At 44.5% G+C, this 21700-nt stretch overlaps 1 long non-coding RNA gene across 1 annotated transcript in view; it reads left to right on the top strand.

Moving 5' to 3' along the window:
* Nucleotides 1–1316: 1316 nt before the first annotated feature.
* The window catches only part of LOC123379770, a 96392-nt gene continuing 76008 nt past the window's right edge, over nucleotides 1317–21700 (top strand). Inside the window, exons 1-2 of the long non-coding RNA XR_006584653.1 lie at nucleotides 1317–2559; nucleotides 13680–13850. This is a non-coding gene — a long non-coding RNA (uncharacterized LOC123379770). The remainder of the gene's footprint in view (nucleotides 2560–13679; nucleotides 13851–21700) is intronic.

Genomic DNA, 21700 nt, shown 5'->3' with positions numbered 1-21700 from the left:
GCAGCCCGGTCTGCTTCTCCGGAGCCAGGTGCGAACATCCGGGCCTCTTAATTTCTGCAGGGCCTCCACACGGAAGTTCTCAATTAGCACAAGGTGTGCATCTCTTGTTGGTGTCCGGCCTTCACTTTCTATTCTTGATCACTTTGGTCTTATTTGGGAGTCTCAGGATAAAGACAGTCAATCCCATCAGCTTTTCCTGTCCCCTAATTGCAGAAACAGCCCTGTTCCTGTGTGACTAAATCACTCAGAGTGCAAACTCAGCTCTCATCAGGAGTGGGTGCTCGCGTGTGCTAATTTGCAAGCATGCTCCCTTTTCTTCTCAGACACTATCGATATATGCATGTTGTCACCCTGTGTATTCATTTTGGGCACAAACCCTCACTCAAGATGCAAGATCTTAGATGACAAACAGCCCAGGATGGGAGTTGTTAATGATGTCTGTGTTTAAAAATAATAATGATTATTTGGTAAATCCCAACACTAAAGTTGAAAAACTTTCTTTGCCCTCCACCTTAAAATTAAGAAACAGATGGCCATCTGCAACCATATATTTCTTGTTGTTGCAAGTAAATGCAGCCACAGGAGCTTATTTTATGCTAAAAGCCTCCATCTGCTAGATGTAATCTTTTCCTACCTGTGGAAAAATGAATAAAATAAGGACCCGCTCGCTTCTGACCTTGACTCTCAGACAGATTATGCATCTAAGATACTTTCCTTTTTTTCTGTGACAGGTGTTAACTCTGAAATGATAGCACTGCAGACTTTTGACAGTTTCATCCTTTTACCTAAATGGGAGCAAATTTGGCTTAATAATATTTCTGGTTGGCATATGTTTTGCAGCAACACAGGGAGTGGATTTCCCTTTAATGAGCAATATACATTGTGTAATTCACAGCAGCTTTCCTTTTTTTTGTAAAAATGCCCGAGCATCCTTTGCCTCTCTCTTTACCAAGCAGAAATGAGAAATCATTATAAATAACGTGGTCTTAAAAAATCCTCCCATGTGTCAAGAATCTGTGTATGCACTGGAGGGGAGGGGAAGTAAACAGAACGAATCACTGCGAATGTGCTGACTCCCACGTTCCCATCGTTCCAGCCCCAGCCCCAGGGCCCCATGGCTCTCTACCTTCTCTTCCCGCCTTCCTTTCGCTACGATCACCCCGACACTATTCTGCCAGGGCCGGTGGTTATGGGCAACGCGAGTGCTATTTAGACAGAATTCGTTGTCATCCAGGCGTGTTGCATCCACTGCTCCTCAGCTCTTTAGAAAGTGGGAGCTGAAGAGGGACCTTAGAGGCTACGCTCCTCATTTTAGAAGGAAAAAAAAAAAAAACCCAAGGCCAGAAGATGGACTGACAGCCCAAGGCTGAACCAGAACTGGACACAGGCTCTTGTTTTCTCTGACCCGCTGACGAGGAGAATCCCACGGGGAAACAACCCGAGTTTTAAGGTTTGCACGGAAAACGAGGCGGCCTGATGCCACACTGGGGGATTTTCGTGAAGTTCCTCGGTGTTGACCTTGGGCAAAATGGAATGCAGGAGACCGCTTGTTCGATAGGAGGGAAAAACGAGCGATTTAGGCGTGACTTCAAGATAGTTTTATCGTGGAAGCGCGGTCCTGCTCCATTTTTCAGCGTACTCACTTCCTAACCCCACCACGTGTTTATTCTAGTGATGGGCAAGCTGTGTGTTGTTATGAAGGCAAAGCAACACGTCAACCAAGCGAGATGGGGAAAAGAGAGGAGGAATAATGGAGCCGCCACATGCTTGAAGCGGGAAGACTCCGGGCGGTGTCAGAAACTGGCAGCGCGATCCTGAGCAAGTTACTTCATCTTGCAAGGCCTGGGCAAGATGTGGCCCTGGACCAGCATTGTTGTCACCACCTGGGCGCTCCTTGGAACTACACATTCTCAGACCGTCCTCTCGGGCCCACCAGTTAGAAGCTCGGAGGTGGAGGGGGGTGGGGGGGAGCCAGCGATCCGTGTTTTAACCAGCCCTCCAGGTGATCCTGCTCTGCTCACGCTCACGTTTGGGAACAGGTGTGAATAATCGCGTTGTAGAAGATCCAAGCTCAGACGCCAGCGTTCAGGCGACAGAAGCACCCCAAGAGCTAGATCTTCCTGGTCTCAGGGGTCACTTCCAAATGGCACATCCGCGATCCCCAGAGCCTACCTAATTTTGTACACTGCTCTCTGCATCTCTGTGTCGCTTAACGCTCTCTGCAACGGAGAAATCAGGTATCAGGTTACCTTTCGGAATGCAAGGGGACCGTGTTACAAAGCTTCGGCAGTAGTCCCGAGCAGGAGCTCTGGTTTTAGATCCCGGGAACCGAGGGCTGGAGTCGTGGGTTTTCAATACGTGCATCTCCTTGCTGGAAAACGCACATTCGTGTCGGCTATCAAGTCTTTTGGTCATCTTGAGTTTTTTATTTTATTTATTGATTGATTGATTGGTCTCTGAGATGGAGAGAGACTGAGAGACATTGCCTGGTGGTCTGAGCAGGGGCTCTGGCTTCACGCTGCTTGCTTTCCCCTGGAGCTCCACCATTTCCAGCCTTGCGTAAGTTCCCTTTTGTTTCAGTCTGTTTCCCTTGCTGCAAATGGGGGAAGCACACAGTAGCTACTTTATGAAATTCTTGTGAGGACTCCAAAGATACAGTTCGTGTCAACATGCTCAGCGCTGTGGGCTGCGTGTGTGGAGTACAAGGTAAATGTCAGTCCACTTGTCAGTGTTCTGGATTTCAAAAGAAAGTGATTTTTTTTTTTCTGATAATAGACAATGGGCGAACGATATGTAAATGGGAAGGAAAATGTAAACGACTTGGAAAATTCTTATATCTCAAAAGTGTCTTCTACAGGCGACAATAGTCCAGTGGTTAATGATCTCAGAGAGCATAAGCAGTCAGATAGAACTGTTTCAAAAAGAGAGAGCAGATTAGTAGAGCTAATCCTTTGCCGAGTGTTCTCTTTCTGTATTTCTCACCTTCCTGCAGTGCTAAATCCTTGTCCAGTTGTTTTAGATCAGGTCCAGAGTTCTCCGATTGGCTTCTCAGTTTAGGTGGTTTTCCTGTAATGTGTTTGAGCCGCTCCCATAATTTCCTTTTGTAGCACTTGCTACTCTTGAAATAAATTGTTCATGGTTTGTTCTGTAAACTCCACGAGGGTGAGGGTCATGGTTGGTTCCTTGTCCTTATGGTTTAGCCTAGTGTTGGTTCAAATACAGTAGCTCAGACTCCCTGCTCCCGCCCCATGCTCAACCACATGCCGTGGCATAAATGTATCCTGATGAGTTCCAGGTGTGCTATTATTGATTATTGATTTCTCAGTCCTTGGGGCAGTCCGGGCAGAGATAAGGACTGCCAGAGTCCTAGCACCAGTCTCCTCCCACCTATAGTAGCTTCATCTGTTTACTCTAGTATGAAATAAAATCATCCAAGTGTGCTGTGATGTTAACAAGAGTGGGAAATACGGCACTATTTATTGCTTGGATAGAAGAATAACTAGGTAGATGATGGATAGATGGATGTTCCAACCAGTGAGAAGTTATATTGATCTATTGACCAGTATGATAGACTGAGAGGTGTAGGTAGGACCCATCACAGAACAGACACAAGTGCCACTAAGACAATTCAAAACAACATTGCCCTGATAACTTGTTAGGCAAGGGAGACAGATCCATTAGGAAAGATATTCTGGTTTCCCCAAATAGAAAAGAGAACCAGACCCAGCCTGAGAAAGAAGTTCTGTCCAAGTAAGGTCCAAGTCTATGTGTCCATCTCTGATTGTATCGAGTGGACTGCAAACTTTCTGTTGAGGTAGGCTGTTGGTTTTGTGTCGTGGACGCTGAGGATGTAGTCCTCAGTCATGTCCAGGAGGGTTAAAAGAGTTTGGGTCATTAGCGGGCAACATGACACCTGCTTCTTGCAGGACTAGACAGAGTTTTTCTATTATCTGTCACTGTGCAAAGTCCCTTCCTTATCAACTTCATGTCAGCAAAATGGCCAAATAGCATTGGTTGAGGGGAGGTGATTCTCGTTTGTTATTACCAGTGAAAATAATAACAGAAGGCTGTTGCTCCGTTTGTTGCTTTAGGAGTCCAACTTGGGAAACTGAGTTGCAGGTAATAAGTCAAGATGTCAGAGTTGTAATATTCAAGTAGAATCAGAGTGAAACAGAAGAACAAATTGCTGATCCTCCTACTCCACCATTCTCTACTTTGTATTTTCTCAAGGAAAACTAGCTTCGAAGGGCCATATATGTGCAAAGTGGCTTTCCTCTGATTTCTGAGTATTTTACGATGTCTCTGCTACACTGTGGAAGCTTGGGGGTAGCATACCTTATAAGATATATTAAATTTGGTGATTTAGGGTTATAAAGACTTGTGTTTAGGTTTGGTGGTGGTATAAGCCAGATTTTGACTGAAACTTATTTGGTGGTGATGTGAATCATAAATGATGAGCAAGACCCCGAACGTATTACATATGAGAAAAAGTCTTTCTCTTCCTTGAGTGGGTTGTCATGGTGATTGGTAGGGGTGGCAGCAATGAGGTTTGGCGACAATCGGGAGAGAGAGTATAATGTTGGGACTCTGAAAAATCTGAAATTATTCCTCTAGTGAGCTTTGGCTACCATGTCCCCTGTTGAAATTCTTGGAGTGTTTCGAGTCCAAAGTTCCGTCTCCACTGTTTTGGCTTTAGGGGCCACAGCTACGGCAGAAAATGGATTCTGGATTTCTAAACAACAGCAATGACAAAAATGAATAGCTTAGGGATAGAATTGTAAACCCAACATGATCTCCTGTTGTTGCCCACATGAGCCAGGTACCTTACTTCGGCGTTCTTAGCCATTATTCCCCTCTCCCCTTTCTGTGGGGAATGCAGCGCTGGCAGGTGGAGAGTAACTGAAAATAATGAAGACAGCTGCCCATCATCTCTTCGTGGCAGGTCAGGAGAGAGGTGAATGCAACATACAGATAAAACCTTTCCGAGGAGCAACTTAATGGGGGGGGGAGGTGAAGTATAATAAATAAAACACAAGCAGTGGCAAGAAAGCATGACTTCTAGGGAGAAAAAAAACCCAAAGAGACTCCAATGTGAGAATAAAATGAAAATGTCTTTCCAGAACGAGAGAACGCAAAGCAATTCAGAGAAAAAGTGGCCAAGGCAGACTTGAACCGCACTTCATAAATTCTTGTTATTATCTCACTGGATTCTTCTCGGAGCTCAACGTGCTTTCAGAGGCTCTGTCTGAAATTGTTTGTTAAGCAATCTTTATGTAACCTCTTTATTTTATCTCCTGGGGGTCCTAAGCCACGCACGAGGTAGACAAGGGGGGGGGGAATCATTTATAATATTTTACAAGACAAGTTGCTAGATTTGTTTACCCTTCATTTACTTTTATGAAGTCTGTGGCTCTGACTGGGTATGGAGAAGGGGGTAAGACCAGGGAAATGGTCTTGTGATTCTTGTCCATTCATCCTGTTGCCTTTCTTTCTCTTTATTTTTCATATGGTCCCTTCCGTGAAGGAGTGAAATAATAGTGCCCCTCACCAGACAGCTTTATTTTGGTGAATAGTGAGTGTGATGGTGAGGATGTATTACCCAGAAAATTCTTGGGTCTTTTTAGGTCTCCCCCTCCGCCCCCCACCAACTTACTGAAATGTAGTTTAATCCCCACACTGAGATTGATAGAGGAGTCTGGTGGTCTGCATTTTAAATAAGCACTGGAAATGTTCCGAATGCAGGTCATCTAGGAACTATACCCGAGACCCGCTGGCATTGGAATGTGTCTGTGTAAGGCTCTGATGTGAGATACATACAGCTTGAATCTCTGTTGCTACCTTCTGAGCTGGAGTGAATTACTTGATCTCTCTGTGCTTATTTCCTCCATGTGAAAAAGGGACGCTGCTGGTATTTATCCCGTAGAGTTGTATTTAACAAAATGATGCAGGAAAAATATTTAATGCACCGTGATACAGAGTAAACCCTCAACAAGTGACAGTCAACACATATATTGTCAATGAGCTTGATGATCCTGTTTTTAGAGCCTTTTTACACCTTTGGATGGAAGGAAGGAAAGGGAACTTGAACTAGCTTAGGAGATGTTTTGTTCTGTTTTGGACAACATAACAAAGATTCTCTGCTTGACCAAACCTGAGTTAAGCTCCTCATACCTTCTCCTGGGCCCGCCCATCTGTGGACTTCCTTGTAAAATCTAGTGTTAGTTAAAACCCTGCAAAGTACATTTAGAAGGAGTCCCCTATCCTCAATACCCGATCACCTTCAATATTACTTGGGTTCCTCAACCTCTGTCATCCCCCAAGTGATGTCTGTCCATCCTGGCCTGTCCTGAGTAAAGAACTTGTTAGGCTGATTTAGCCTGATTCCCCTACCCTTGATATTTTCTCCTGGTATTTTTCCATCCAGTGATCCCCACATTGCTCCTTGGCTGGGAATTCCCATGAGTCCATGCTTTATTCAGAAATGTGCCCAGTTCTAGATTGAGGTCTCTGTCCCCTGTTGAAGGAGTCCGGGATAAAATCTGTTTTTACTACTTTTGAGTTCTCTTTTTTCATTGACATGAATTATGGAAGTGGCAGGTGTAGAGGGGCAGGTGTAGAGGTGTAGAGGGTGATTAGCTATGGCGACTTGAGCTCTAAGTTCTCATTTCTCCTTTACTGTCTTTGGTGTATCATCGTCTTCTGTTCCAGATAAGGCTTTTCTCCATGCAGGGGACAGTGTGCCCCGAGAGTGCTCTCTTCTCATAGCTTCCAGCTGGAGGGTAGGGGGAACTTTCCTACCAGCTCTAGCTAGAAAAACTAGTGGAAGGATTAATGGGCTCAACTGAAATTACATGCCAATCCCTGTACCAGGCTCAGTTCTACCTGGGTCATGTTCTGTACCCCCAACAGAATGTTGGGGGGGTGGGACTCATGCTGGGCAAAGACACTGCCCCCCCTCCCCCGCCACTCGCCACCTATTTTTTCTGCTTTGGTTCATCCCTGTAATTTTGCATCTGTGATACAGACACAGCCCAGACAACAAAGGCATCTCATCAGTATTGGGGATACAGCAAGATCTAAGCAGGTAGGGCCCCTGCCCTCATGGAGCTTCTAGTCTAGTAAGAAATGAACTTTCAGAGTGAAGAGATGAAACAGAATTATGACTCCAATCTCGGTCCTCCTGCAATAGTAGGAACCTAGGAGACAGTATAGTAAAACCAGGAAGGAGATCAACTGGAAATGAAAGTTAAGTTGAAAAAGAACCCCAGAGGAGGTGAAAGGGCACGCTAGGTACACAAACTTTGAGGTACTTAGAGTAATGCTGACTCCTTCCTACCCACCACCCCCATCACAAGGGAAGAATATATTCTTCCAAGAACATCAGTGGTCTAGGTGGGTCTAACTTAGCTAATCAGACTCCTCTGCAGAATTTGATTAGGCATCCAGGGCTCAAATTTCTTATTTCTGTATTTAAAAATAAATGGGTTGATTTTCACTGTTCCAGTAAGAGAATCAGTAATAGTAGCAAACTACTCAGTGATCACTTACTATTATGGGTGCTTTATGTTCATTTAATCTCAGCACCCCCACGAGGTAGGTAATGTTTGTTATCTTCCTTACACAGATAAAGTAACTGGCACACAGAGGTTGAGGGAGCATAGCATTTATTGAATGCACATGATATGTAAGGCTCAGTGCTAAGTGGTTTTCGTGATGATAATTCATTGAATCCTCTTGATAACACTAAGAGGAGTATTTTTATACCCAGCTTAAGGAGGCACTGAGCCTTGGATAAGTTAAGGATTTGAAGTTCTATAAGGAGGACATATCAGTCTGGTCTTGGACCCAGTACATCTGACTTGATCTTGTTCTCTTAACCACTGAGCTCTGTTCCAATTTCCAGATTAGCTTGCAGAGCAAGTACATGCTTTGTCCTTAAAATTGTCTTGGAGAATGTTTTTCCCGTTACAATCTTGTTGAAGGGAAGGAGTGCTGTCTAGGCCTTTCCTCTCTTACCTGTTACAGCTGTTCTACAAATCAAAGTTGCCCTGAGCTGCCCACGTAGAAATGACTGAAAATATACAACGTTTGAAACAATTGGTTCTATATTCAATCATTAAAAAACACGGTCCCTAGTCTATGTACCAGGTACTGTTCTAGGCAGTGAGAAGTCCTAGCAGGTTCCCTCTGTAATTTCTTGCAGGTGGTTTCCATCACAGCAGTGATGACGATTTGTAATGCTTACTCATTCACTTGTTTATTGGTCCTCATATTAGAATATAAGCCCCAGGAGACAGATCCATTTTCTGTTGTGTTAACTTCTGTATCCCTAGAATTTAGATCAATGCTAGATGTGTTTTAGGTGCTCATTGAATATGTTTTGAATTAATAAATGAACAAATAACAAATGAACTAATCACAAGTTTACTGGGTGGTAAGTACGTTTTTCCTGTGTGTGTGTGTGTGTGTGTGTGAATTTGATGATTTTTTTTTTTAAACACCACTTCTTTCGTTACCCTTTGTGTATTGCATTCACCTGTGACTTCTGGCCATGGGGAGTAACTGAGCAGAGACCAGAAGATGAACATTTAGCCTGGGATTATGGAAACTGATGCAGTGGCAGCATAGGGAGCCAGCATTAATCAGAAGTTACGGTCCAAAAAGTAACTGACCAAGGGGCCTTGGGTATAGTTTCCTTTTAGCTAGGGCTCCAAAGTCCCTCCAGTGCAGAAAAAGTGTGGTTGCTTTCTTCTGCGTATAATGGACCATCAGGTGTCAGGTATGGATCTCTCAGTTGGAAGAAGCAGTCGCCTGTCTCTGGTCATGTTCAATGAACACTAAATCCCCTCTAAACAACTTGGTCTCCAAGCTTGTTTATTTTCTTGCTGTAAGACTGGCACATATTTCTCCTGCTTGGGGGCAAAAAACTCAGAATGTGAAAGACGGGGAAAATCAAAATGCATTGGTTAAATAGTTAAAAAAAAATTATCATGGATGGACTGCTGAAGTCACTTTATCATGGGAAGAGAGGGTGTGTTCAGGCATAAGATAGCGTGCCAAGGACATTTCCTTTGTTGTTGACCTGGAAAGAATGCATGATGTGTGGAAAGCCCAGACAGGAGGTCAGCAACATTTTTCCATGAAGGGCCAAGTAGTGATGATTTGAAATTTTGTGGATTACGCTGTCACAGTACTCAGTTCTGCTATTGCGGTGTAAAAACAGCCATAGATAGCCCTGCAGGGAAGGAGCATGGCTATGTTCCAATAAAACTTTATTACAAAACCAGGTGTCAACCTCTGGCCTAGAATGGTGTTTTGGCATTTAACTTAAGATTCTAGAACCTGGAAACCTAAACCCTCTCTCATCACCATACAGACAGTAAATACACCCTTTTGAAGTGGTAAATAAATACACCTTGTCAGAACCCCCAGTCTAACCCCCAGTTCTAACCCACCTTAGCTACTTCAATCAGGGTCGCATGAGCATGCATTGAAAATTAGGTGTATCTAGCTTAAACTTCAAGAACTTAACAAAAACAAAAAACGCTTCAATCCTATCCTAGCCCTCTCAGAAGCCAACTTGGAGTTCTCACTGTTGAAAGATGCAGATCTCAGCTACAAAGACCCAAGATCAAAGCTTGGAAGTAAATTCCCTTCAGAAAGGGCTCAGAGCTGCATTAAAAATTGCCAAGCTTCATCCACGTCACCCTCCCAGAAGAACTCACTGGCCTAGTGCCACCTTCCCCCAGAGGCCAGCCTGGCCTTGGGCCATCCATCTCTGCTTGCTAAAGCCAGGCTCCACAAATCACATGGCTTCTCATTGACTTTCTGTCAGGGCGAGGTAACCAAAGCTCTTTAAGCTGAGAGGTGTGGCACGTAGCTCCTTTTTGCCCATCTGCTCTAATGGGAACTGCCAGGTCAAGAGCGCCCAAGAGGGCACAAGCCCAGAGAAGATAAGCCTATGTGGTGTCCCTTCTGTGCTCCATGCACTGTGGTAGACCTTTAGAATGACCAGGTGGATAAGAGCATATCTGGAATCCTCTGGCCTTTATGGTGTGCACGGACTTCTATACTGTGAATCCTTGATAACAGTGGAAGGTACATCTGTACTTGGGTCAGCTGACGGTAGGGAGCCTGGCCCATGCTACATTAACTAAAGCCCAAAAGGACTTCTACAAGAGCAGGTTTAATTAAATGAAATATGTCTTTGGCTTCTCCTCTGCTAGGCTCACTTGTCCTCAGTGACTTCCACGGATCCTAGTCTCTTCTTTATGGCTGGTAAGAGACTTTCTTCTCAGGAGGAGATATGAGTCAGAACTTGTAAAAGCATGGCTCTTCGGTTCTTTGTCTTGGAGAAATGCCATTTTTTCCTTACTTGAAGATAGTTTGTCTGTAGTCTGGCATTAGTTAGAGCAGCAGTGGTGTACTTCACTTAGGCAGTTGACCATATGGGTGCCAACTTTCACCTCCTTCAACTTCGAGGTATAGTTTTCAAGTAGGTCTTTTTACCTAATAGTTTATTTTACTGGTCACATCTAATCTTTATAAAACAAAGCCATAAATTATTCCCTTCAAATGGATACATTTATCAAATTATATTTGAACATCAACCATCACACAGTCCTCCTGGGTATCTTGACAAGGAGGTACATTCTCTGTACACTGAAACCACCATTGTGGTCTTCCCAAATTGTCCCAATCCCTGCAATACCTTTATGAATACGTTTACAAGGTTCCTACTAGGCTAATCTTTGACTTTGGCCTGAAATGGCTCCCCCAGGCCAAACAGTGACAGATGGACAAATGTCATTCTCCAGTGAGCCTGGTCACTTGAGTACATGAAGCCCACAGGTAGTAGTTCTCCACAGCATCCTGTATTCTCCCAACTCCAATGCATGTCCTGTTTGCTATCGGTCCTACTCCCTTCTGTTTCCTCATTGAACTATAAACTCTGTGAGGCCAGAGCTTTATGTTTGTGTAGTATATATGTTTCTGGGTAGCTCTACAGAAGTCTTGAGTTATTAGTGCATTCATAAGGTCAATGTGTGGTACACACTGGCATTGGAATTCATGGTCTGGGTACTAACTTTCTTTAGTCTAGCTCTGGATTCAAAAACCTATCCAAAATCTATAAAGAACTGACCAGACTCAACACCTAAAAAATAAATAATCCAGTGAACAAATGGGCAAAAGACATGAATAGACACTTTTCCAAAGAAGACATCCAGATGGCTAACAGACACATGAAAAGATGCTCAACATCACTCATCACCAAGGAAATACAAATCAAGCCACAATGAGATACCACCTCACACCTGTCAGAAGGCTAAAATGAATAACTCAGGCAACAACAGATGTTGGCGAGGATGCGGAGAAAGGGGAAAGGTTTTGCAGTCTTGGTGGGAATGCAAACTGTTGCAGCCACTTTGAAAACAGTATGGAGGTTCCTCAAAAAATTAAAAATAGAACTACCCTATGACCTAGCAATTGCACTACTAGGTATTTATCCAAAGGATACAAAAATGCTGATTTGAAGGGGCACATGCACCCTAATGTTTAAAGCAGCACTATTGACAATAACCAAATTATAGAAAGAGCTCAAATGTCCATTGACTGATGAATGGATAAAGATGCGGGGTGTGTGTGTGTGTGTGTGTGTCCACACACATATGCATACACAATGGACTACTATTTGACAGCAAAAAAGAATGAAATCTTGCCATTTTCAACAACATGGATGGAACAAGAATATATCATGCTAAGCAAAATAAGTCGGAGAAAGACAAATATCATGATTTCATTCATATGTGGAATTTAAGAAACAAAACATGAACATAGTAGAAGGGAGGAAAAAAAACAGGAAGGCAAACCACAAAAGAGTCTTAAATACAGAGAACAAACTGAGGGTTATTGGAGGGGAGGTGGGTGGGAGGATGGGCTAGATTGGTGATGGCCATTAAGGAGGGCACTTGTTGGGAGGAGCGCTGGGTGTCGTATAAGATCTAAATGACTGGGTTCCACTCCTGAAACCAAGTCTAAACTGTATGTTAATTAACTTGAATTTAAATTAAAAAAAAGCAAAACCAACAAACACTATTAACTGTCCATCTGTTGAACACTGAGCTCAGTGCTAGGGATTCAACAATGATGAGATAGCATCCCTGCTGTCACAGCTGAGTGTCGTGTTACTCTTTCTCAGTGAGGCAAAATGGCACATTACTTAAGGATGACGGTTCTGTTGGCAGCCTAAGTTCAAATCCCTGCTACACCCCTTACTAGCTCTTTGACCTTGGGCAAGACTCCCGACCCACTTGTGGCTCACTTTTCTAACCTATAAAAATGCAGTAATGAGGGCAACTATGTCATGGGGCGGTGGTTAGGATCGCATGAGTGAATATACATCAAGTGTTAACACCTTTCCAAAAATAAGTGAATTTGACATGTTTAAAAGGTTATTCACACTTACAGAAAGACGAGTGCTTGTCCTTCAATGTTCTATTGGAGCACAGTTGAACTAGCTCACTAAAGGATTATGTAATGTTAGGGTGTGTACCTTTATTTATTAGGGGCCAGATCCTGTGAAATGATGCTGTAGTATGTGGATCAAGGTTCAAACAATTTCTGTCCATTGATGGAGAGGAACTTAAAGGCTTATTGCCCCTTAGGACTCCAGTCTAACAAACATAGCAAACCTACTTGGACATAGATTTGTCTATATGAACCTCTTTTCCTCAAACAGTCTTTGAACCATCCAGCTGCTTTCTTCATTAATGACTTAAATTGTGGGCATATGCTCATGCTGTATTTGTATGGGTAGTTTTATTTTTAACTTTTTGAAATGATACTTTAGGAAATGTCATCTATTACGTGGATGGGTTATGATCACTATTAAAAAAATTTTTTTTTACATTTATTTATTTTTGAGAGATAGATCGTGAGCAGGGGAGGGGCAGAGAGAGAAGGAGACACAGGATCCCAAACAGGCTCCAGGCTCTGAGGTGTCAGCACAGAGCCTGACGCCGGGCTCGAACCCATGGACCGTGAGATCGTGACCTGAGCTGAAGTTGGACGCTTATCCAAATGGGCCACCCCGGCGCCCCCTATTTTTTTTTTTTAAAGGCCAATGATGTAGTGGAAAGAGCATTGAACTGTTTGTCTGGAAGTTGGGTCTGAAGTTGACCTTAACCACTTGTTACTTTTCCTGGTCACATAATTCAACTTCAGTTTTTATATACATAAAATGGGAAATATAGTTAGTTACCAGGGTTACTGGGCAGTTGTAACCTTCCAGTGTAGCCTGCTAGAGGCTATCCTTCTGGACCGCTGTTTGGCAAAATGATGTAATTAGACAAATCATTCTTCTCTCCTGGGGCTGATCACAACCCCTCAAAGCTTGGCTGCTTTCAGGCTCCCTTTCACACAACTAGTTTTTAGCAGAATGCATCTCTAGATTCTCTATGCCTCTTCTTTCTCCTTCTAAGGGCAATCGTAAAACCAGCCCGAGCCGTGTTCATGCCTCAAAGCTCCAGTGTGCAAAGGGTTCTCTGTTTTATTATAGATCATAAAAGTGTTATCATGTAATGACATTTGGCACTCAGGCTTTACGTACTTAAAATGTATCATCTCAAGTTGAATCATTGCCAGAGGACATGAGACTAGTTAACGTATCCATTTTACAGAAATAGAAACTGAGACTCAGAGCGGAGGCGACTAGTCTGTCGACACTCAGCTAAAGGAGCAGCTACAGCCTGGATTCCAACTCCTGTCTGACCACATCCAGAGTATTTCCTTTGATTTGTGGAACACTCGGGATTCACGGGGTCCCACTGGGAGCCTGTGGAGGGTGCAAGGTGAGTAAGGGAGGACCTTCTCCGGAAGGGCTGGCCTTTTCCATGTGGAAGATAACGATAGAAACCATTACCATTTGGTGGCTGCCATGCTTCACACACAGTCTCATTTACTCCTCGCCTTACTCTGGTGAGGTAGGTGCTAACGTTGCTGTTTTGTGCATAGCAAAACCGTTCCAGGAGATGAGGCGACGTGCCTCAGGCAACACAGCTGCAATGATTCAAACTGCTGCCAGTGCCTTCCATCGGTTCTAGTCCCCCCACCCCCTATAAGATACAAAAAAGATACCTTAAACAGTAAAGGGTAGCAACATTCAACATTGTACAAAGCACCCAGAGCCATCTTGATGAGGGCTGCCTGTGTTGCTGGGAAACTGCCCCAGGCAATTGAGTAAATGTTTATTGAGCATTTTCTGTTTGTCACAAAGCGGGGCTGGGGAAGGAGTGATGATGTGGCCCCTGAACTTGAGCAGCTCCTGGCCTAGTATGAGGGACGGATGTGTTAATAGGCCATTAGGACACAGCATGGCAAGTGGTGTGCTGGAGGCTGAATCAGGGGGGCTGAGGGCAGGTTTCCTCCCCGGTGCTGTACCGCAGACAAGTCTCTTAGCCCTGCCAACGAGAAAGTACGTTTTCATGGTTTGCCCTTCCTCTGATTTTCAAGGCACTCTGTCTGCTTCAGTAAACCCTTTGTATTTGACTTGAATATGTTGTCCCTAAGTGAGTAGATTTCCTTCTAAATCCTACTTAAAAAAAAAATTAAGTTTATTTATTTTGAGAGAGAGAGAGAAAGGCAGGGAGAGAGGGAGAGAGAGAATTCCAAGCAGGCCCTGCGCTGTCAGCACAGAGCCCGATGCAGGGCTTGAACTCACAAACTGTGAGACCATGACCTGAGCTTAATCCGAGAGTCGGACGCTTAACTGACTGAGCCACACAGGCACCCCTCTAAATCCTACTTTCTCAGGTGAGTTGGAAAATTAGTTTTCACTGCACACCAATAGTGTGCTGAACTGGTTCAAGGGGGTGTTGACGTGGCAAAGGTTAATATGCCTTCGAGCGGAGAAAATGACAGTGGATCATGTGCCAATTTGTATCCTACGTATACAGATGACTGCAAGTTGAAAATACTTGCGGGACTTTTCCCTGATCCCTGGTATGCCCTATAGCTGGGCTGGAGATTGTTCAGATGTATAGACGTGCAGGGTCTCTGCAGGCTACCATGCTTAGGAAACCTACAAAAAAAAATCTACGTTAAAATGTCTCCTCTATCACACGTACAAAGAGGAATCACAACGTAAAGGAAATTTCTCCTTCCCTTCTTGGAAGACAGCTGTTGTTACTGTGTGTATCCTTGTATGCCTTTATGCGTCCTTCTAGAGATACTACAGGACTATAAATATGTGCGTGAAGGAGTTCAAACATGTATGTGTATAGAAGTACGAACACACACATAACCAATTTAGTTTTTAACATGAACAGTAGCATGCTGCAATAAATCTTGTACCTTGCCCTTTTTTTTCCCCTCCGTTGAAGAGTACATTTTGGAGATCACCTATTCTGTCATAGTACCTGTAGACTTACCTCATCCTTTTTTCAAATGTTTATTTCATTTTGAGACATAGACAGAGAGCGAGTGGGGAAGAGGTGGAGAGGGAGACACAGAATCCAAAGCAGGCTCCAGTCTCTGAGCTGTCAGCACAGAGCCCGATGCGGGGCTCAGACACATGTACTGGGAGATCATGACCTGAGTCAAAGTTGGAGACTTAACAACTGAGACAGCCAGGTGCCCCTTACCTCATCCTTTTAATGGCTGGTTAATATTCACTGGGCATGTTTTAACCAAAGTCCTTTCTGATGCGCATTTTAAATGTTCTTGGCTTTTGGCTTTTATAAAAGACACTGCAGTGAATAAACCTGTACACACATTTATCCATGAATGGATGTATCTTTTTTAAAAATTTTTTTTTAAAGTTTATTTATTTTTGAGAGAGACAGAGACAGAATGCGAGTGGGTTAGGGGCAGAGAGAGAAGGAGACACAGAAGCAGAAGCAGGCTCCAGGCTCTGAGCTGTCAGCACAGAGCCCGACGCGGGGCTCGAATTCACGAGCCGCGAGATCATAACCTGAGCCAAAGTCGGATGCTCAACCGACTGAGCCACCCGGGCACCCCCATGAATGGGTGGATCTTGTGGATAGATTGCTAAAAGTGGAATTTCCAAATGAAATGTTCATGTTAAATTGGGCAAGGCATTGCCCAATTACTCTTGAAAATGTGGCACTGACTTAAGTTCTTATCAACAACTTGGGAAGCCATCTGTTCCCTCTTACATTCTTTGAGATGTTTTGATTAGCCTTTAGGACATACTGTGACAATGGAAACATGGATGTTTTATCTGCAACTTGAGATACAGGTTAGATTGAGGAGGTTGTGAGTTGATGGACATGAAAAATCAGCTGATCAGCTCGAAGTAGTGGGAGTTCAAGGTTTTAGGACTGGAAACCTGCCTCTTTGGCATTTCAGGCCTAAGAATGCTCCTTTTTTTTTTTTTTAATCCCTGGAATACCAGGATGTAGTTTGACCTGTTTTTAACTTTTTGCATTTGTTAATGATAGCTGGATACTTCAAGCCTGTGTTTTCTGGAAGGATCTGGCTCGAGTCTCCCCACTTATTCTTTGTTTCTTCAAAGATTATGTTCACCCTCTGTACTAGGCCTGACTACCTCATGTTGTGGCTCTCTGAATGTCCACACCCCTTGCCTTGTGGGTCTTGAATGGGTGACCTTATCACTCCAGGAGGCAAACATACCCCGCACTGATCTGCCAAGCTCAATATCCTTTTGCTTAAATGTTAGGTGGATTTATGTTATTGCTCTGGGAAGCAGTGATCCAGGGAGGAATTAGTGTCTTGAGAGGACTCTGGTCTTGTTAAAATGGCAACAGGAGATTGTGTGCCCTTACTTGCTCAAAGCCAACCACCGTGGTCTAGTCCAGTCTTTCTCCTTTCTTCCCCTTCCTCAACCTATTGGGTCATTTGAATCTTGTCTGGATCTGAGCTTTATCCAGGGTCTGGTAAGGGAAGCCTGGATATAGGGCATGAGCAGCTCTTAGTGACTCTCACTGGAGCAAGGAAAAGCCACAACAAGATGCCCTTTGATCTGGGCTCTCAGGCTTTTGGCAGTGTTGGAGGTCATCAAAATGGGACCTCTCTGATCAGAGCTTTTCCTTCTGGAGTTTCCTGAAAGGCACATCTAAAGTATTTCGGTATCACATGGGAGTTAAATCAATTTTTTTTAATTAAAAAAAATGTTTTTAATGTTTATTTATTTTTTGAGAGAGAGACACACTCAGTGCGAGTGGAGGAGGGGCAGAGAGAGAGGGAGACACAGAATCGGAAGCAGGCTCCAGGCTCTGAGCTGTCAACACAGAGCCTGACGCGGGACTCAGACTCATGAACCGTGAGATCATGACCTGAGCTGAAGTTGGATGCTTAACTGACTGAGCCACCCAGGCGCCCCTTAAATCGATTTTCAGTAACAACAGTCTTTTTAAAAATAATTTTAATGTATATTTATTTTTGAGAGAGAGAGAGGGAGACAGAAAGAGAGAGACAGAGAAAATACAAGTGGCGGAGGGGCAGAGAGAGAGAGAGGGAGACACAGAACTTGAAGCAGGCTCTAGGATCTGAGCTGTCAGCGCAGAGCCTGACATGAGGCTCAAACTCACAAACTTTGAGATAATGACCTGAACTTAAGGTGGATGCTTAATGGACTGAGCCACCCAGGTGCCCCTCAAGTAACAACAGTCTGAACCCAAAAGGTTGCCTTTACTAATAAGCTTTCTGGCTCTGCTTAGCAGGCGTGTCCTTAGGTGGTTGCAATGAAGTTAAAATTAGGTGGAGGTGGTGGGTCAGTGACAAGGCTGAGGGAATTGGAACTGAGGGGATTGGTCGGGTTGTCTCAGCTCTACTACCTGTTAATTATGCGTTTGGACACCTTCGTCAATTAGAGTCTAACTTCTTCTATGAAATAGAACAGTGATGCCCGTTTAGCTTAATCAGAAGATGCTAAGAGGGAAACACGGGGTTGCTAGTTGATAATTCTGAGCTGGAAGGGTTTATTCTTCATTGCAGCATACACTCGCTGATTTGCCTATATCTCGCCAGCGAGTTCTTAGGCCCGAACTCTGAGAAAAGCACTGCTATCCCTATTTTGCCTCAGAGAGGTTAAGAGAGGAAATCCAGGCCTAACAGCTGGTAAGATGGTAGTCAGGTTGTAAAGTGTGGGAAGCGACTGGCCGTGAGGGTCCGTGGTTACATCTGAGTACGTGCTTAAAAGCCAGACCCCTTATGTGTCTCTAACCCGGAGGTTCTCAACTAGAGATGACCGTGCCCTTCAGGGGACATTGGGCAAAGTCCAGAGGCAATTTTGGTTGTTGAAACTGGGGAAGTGGGTGCCAACTAGGAAAATGACCTCTAGTGGGTAGAGGTCAGAGGTGCCACTAAACATTGGACAGTCCCAGAACATCTCCCACAACAAAGAATCCTCTGCTCCAAAAGGTCAATAGCACAGAGGTGAAGAAACCTGTGTCTAACTCGGGAACTTCTAGCATTTCCTGTAGACAAGGTAGACTATTCTTCTTTCCCTGACCTTCTTGGTTTTCCTTCTAGTACTAGTCATCCTCTATGTAATTCATTGATTATGTGTGTCTTTTATTACTGGTCTCCACTCATCAGAATAGCAACTTACCAAGGGCAGAAGTCTTGGTGTTTTCCCTGTTTGCCAAGTGCTTAGAACCTATGCATTGTTGGTGCACCACGAGTAGTCATTGAATAAACAATTGTGCACAAAGTTTTGTTCATGGGAGCCACTTGGGGATCACCTGATACAGAGGGAGGTGGCTGTAGACTTGGTTTCTAGGACGAGGTGGTGTTGGTCAGGCTACGCTCCTGCCGGGGCCTCTTACCAAGGGCTGAACCAGAAACGTGGTCGTGCAGCTCGAAGGGTCTTGATGCAGCTTTTTGAATCGAGAGTTGCTGCAGTCTGTTGTCTTGCTACCACGGATGGCCATGGTGTCCCTGTCGCTCATTTCCTGGGCCTGTCCAGGCATGTGGTGATGATGTATTTTGTGGCAATTTGAACAAAGGCTCCTGAACTATGCTGAGGTACAGGAGCAAACTGGTGTTGCACGGCGTTTGCCCTCGCAGGTAGATTGTATCATCGATCACAGTCTTGGCTGCCTCTTGGCGGAATGATCATATATCCCCGTCACGCTGACGTGGGATTTACTTTTGGTCAACACAATGTGAGCAGGAACAAACTGTCATCGGCAAGCATGTGTGACGTGGGTTACTTCAGCCTGGAAGGGTTAAGAGTCTTTGCATGATTCACACTTTGCCCCCACTGTGTCACAAAGCCAGCAGTGTCTCAGGCCATCATTGCTTTGTTCCCCTCAGTCTCCAAATAAAATGACCTGGAACAAAAGTAGCACTAACTATTGGAAGATAAGTAGCATGAGTGAGAAATAAATGTGCCTTGTGAGGGGGGTGTCACTTGAGCATGACCTGTTACAACCGATGTAACCCGTTGATATGTGTGGAAGGTGAGAAACTTGAGAAACCTTTCCTGGTTTGGGTAAGTGCTCATGAAAGCCATCGAGTTCTTTCCTTCCTTCCATTGAGAGGATAGCGATTTGAGGAGAAGGAGAGTTCAAAGTTGGGAATGCTGTTTTACAACATTGGTGTGGTTGTTTGCATGTGAGACCCCATTAAAGGAGAAAGTTACAGGTGTTCTGGGGACAGACTGGAAGCAGAATGCAACTTGCTGTCCCGATGTGGTTGCGTCTAATATGCTAATGAGCGCTCCCAAAGGAGGATTCCATCTCGGAATATGAGTGCTGGTATAATTCATGAAATGTTTCACCACAGTGGGTGCTTGTCTGTCACTCTTTCTCCATCCAAACGTAATTACTCCTGTTCTGTGGAGATCCAAATTAGCCCGATGAAATTTTGAGAGGAAAAATACATGAAATGAGACATTTGCTTAGCACAAAGAATCTAAGTGGGTAGAGAGATGAGCCATCTCAAAAGGGCCTGCTCCCGTCCAGAACATACTCGTTTATTGTATAACTGCCTATTGTCTTCGAGACAGCAGTGCCTAAATCTTTACCACTAGCTTTGACTTTGCTTTTTGGATCTTTTAAATATATTTCTGGTCCCTTGTATATTTTTGGGGGAGGTCCTGATACCACCTCAAACTTGACGTTATGTGAACCTGAACTTATTGTTTTCCTTTCCAAGCGTCCTTATGCCTTCACTTTCCTGGGGCTTGAAATTGAGAATCCTGTGGGTAAGAAAAGACCCTCCTGGGGGAACAGATAGTGAGAGCAAAGGCAGCGAAAGAGGGACCTCACGGAAGGCTTAGGGCATCATGAGCTACTGAGCATAGATTGATAGTATGAGCCTAATGGAAGATTTAAAGATGAATTGGTGGCTTGGGGTCAGATTGTGACAAGTGGGGCTGAGAGGTTATGACTGAAAGGAATCCATAGATGTTGTGGGACACTGGCCACATAGGATTGCTTTCATTTTAGATGTTTATGGCACCGGTGTGGAAGACTGAGGGGAGGAGAGAGAGATGAGAGGTGGAGAGACCACGTAGGTGGTCACCTGGGAGATTCTGCTGAGAGATGGTCTGAACCCGAACTAGGGCAGAAGGAATATGCACAGAAGGGTAATGTGAGCTCTTGACCTCCCCAGAGAGGGGGGCAGGGAGGTTGGCTATATCTTTTCTTTGCCCTCTGCACACAATAAAAAAAAATGCCTTTGCCACAGCAGGCTCCAGGCTGTAGGGAATTGAGGCGGAGAGATCGCTCTGAAATCCCCAAAGTCTCTGATATGAGGGTGGCCAAGTGGGAATTGATGGCCTGAGCTGGAAATTTCCTTCAGAGCTGAAGAGCAAGGGTCAACCGAGCCGAGCTCCGGGCCCCCATGTAGCCAGAGACCCCCTACCTGCTCTCCCTGCCTCTTGTTTATTTCTTAATTCTCCCTGGTCTTGTTCCACGAGGTTAGCCCACAGAAACAGCTGCTCTCCCCCCTTACACCCCCTTCTTTTTCTCTTAAAGGAAGAAAATTGTTTTAATACTGTTTGCAACCCAGGCAGAAAAAATACTTCCCAGCAGGTGTTTGTGAGTGCTAAGCAGGTTTTGCTGCTGTCCTCGCCACACGTCACTTTAACGGCCACACTGGCAACTTGCTTAGTCCACGAATTCCCCTCTCCCTTGCCGCCCGCATTAAACTGAGGGGAAAATAAAGATCATTAAGGGCCCCTTCCTTTGATTGTAATGTTTTGTAAAGGGCACGATGCAATCTGGAGAAAAAACAATAGGTTGAAGCTCTGGTATAACTAATACGCAAATCTGTACCTCCCTTCTCGGAAGTTCATGTCCCGGCGTCTCAGGTCAACCTGAAGCCTGGGAGGATGCCGAAGGGTGGGGATCACTAAGACCCTCTCTGACTGGAAGCTGTGAAGACTGCTAGCGAAATGGCTGGGATTTGAAGGGGTCCCTTCAGTTATTACTGAGGTAAACCCCTCTGAAAATTTTTTTTCAATGTTTATTTATTTTTGAGACACAGAGAAACAGAGCATGAACGGGGGAGGGTCAGAGAGAGGGAGACACAGAATTTGAAGCAGGCTCCAGGCTCCGAGCTATCAGCACAGAGCCTGACGCGGGGCACGAACTCACAAGTCACGAGATCATGACCTGAGCCGAAGTCAGACGCTTAACCGACCAAGCCACCCAGACGCCCTGGTAAACCCCTCTTAGTATCTGTCCCATTAACACCTGCACAGACTTTA

The sequence above is a fragment of the Felis catus genome, chromosome A1 (assembly GCF_018350175.1).
Source record: "Felis catus isolate Fca126 chromosome A1, F.catus_Fca126_mat1.0, whole genome shotgun sequence".
NCBI classification, from domain to species: domain Eukaryota; kingdom Metazoa; phylum Chordata; class Mammalia; order Carnivora; family Felidae; genus Felis; species Felis catus.
The sequence above is the reverse complement of the archived record's forward strand: the minus strand, read 5'-3'. Positions and strand labels throughout refer to the sequence as shown.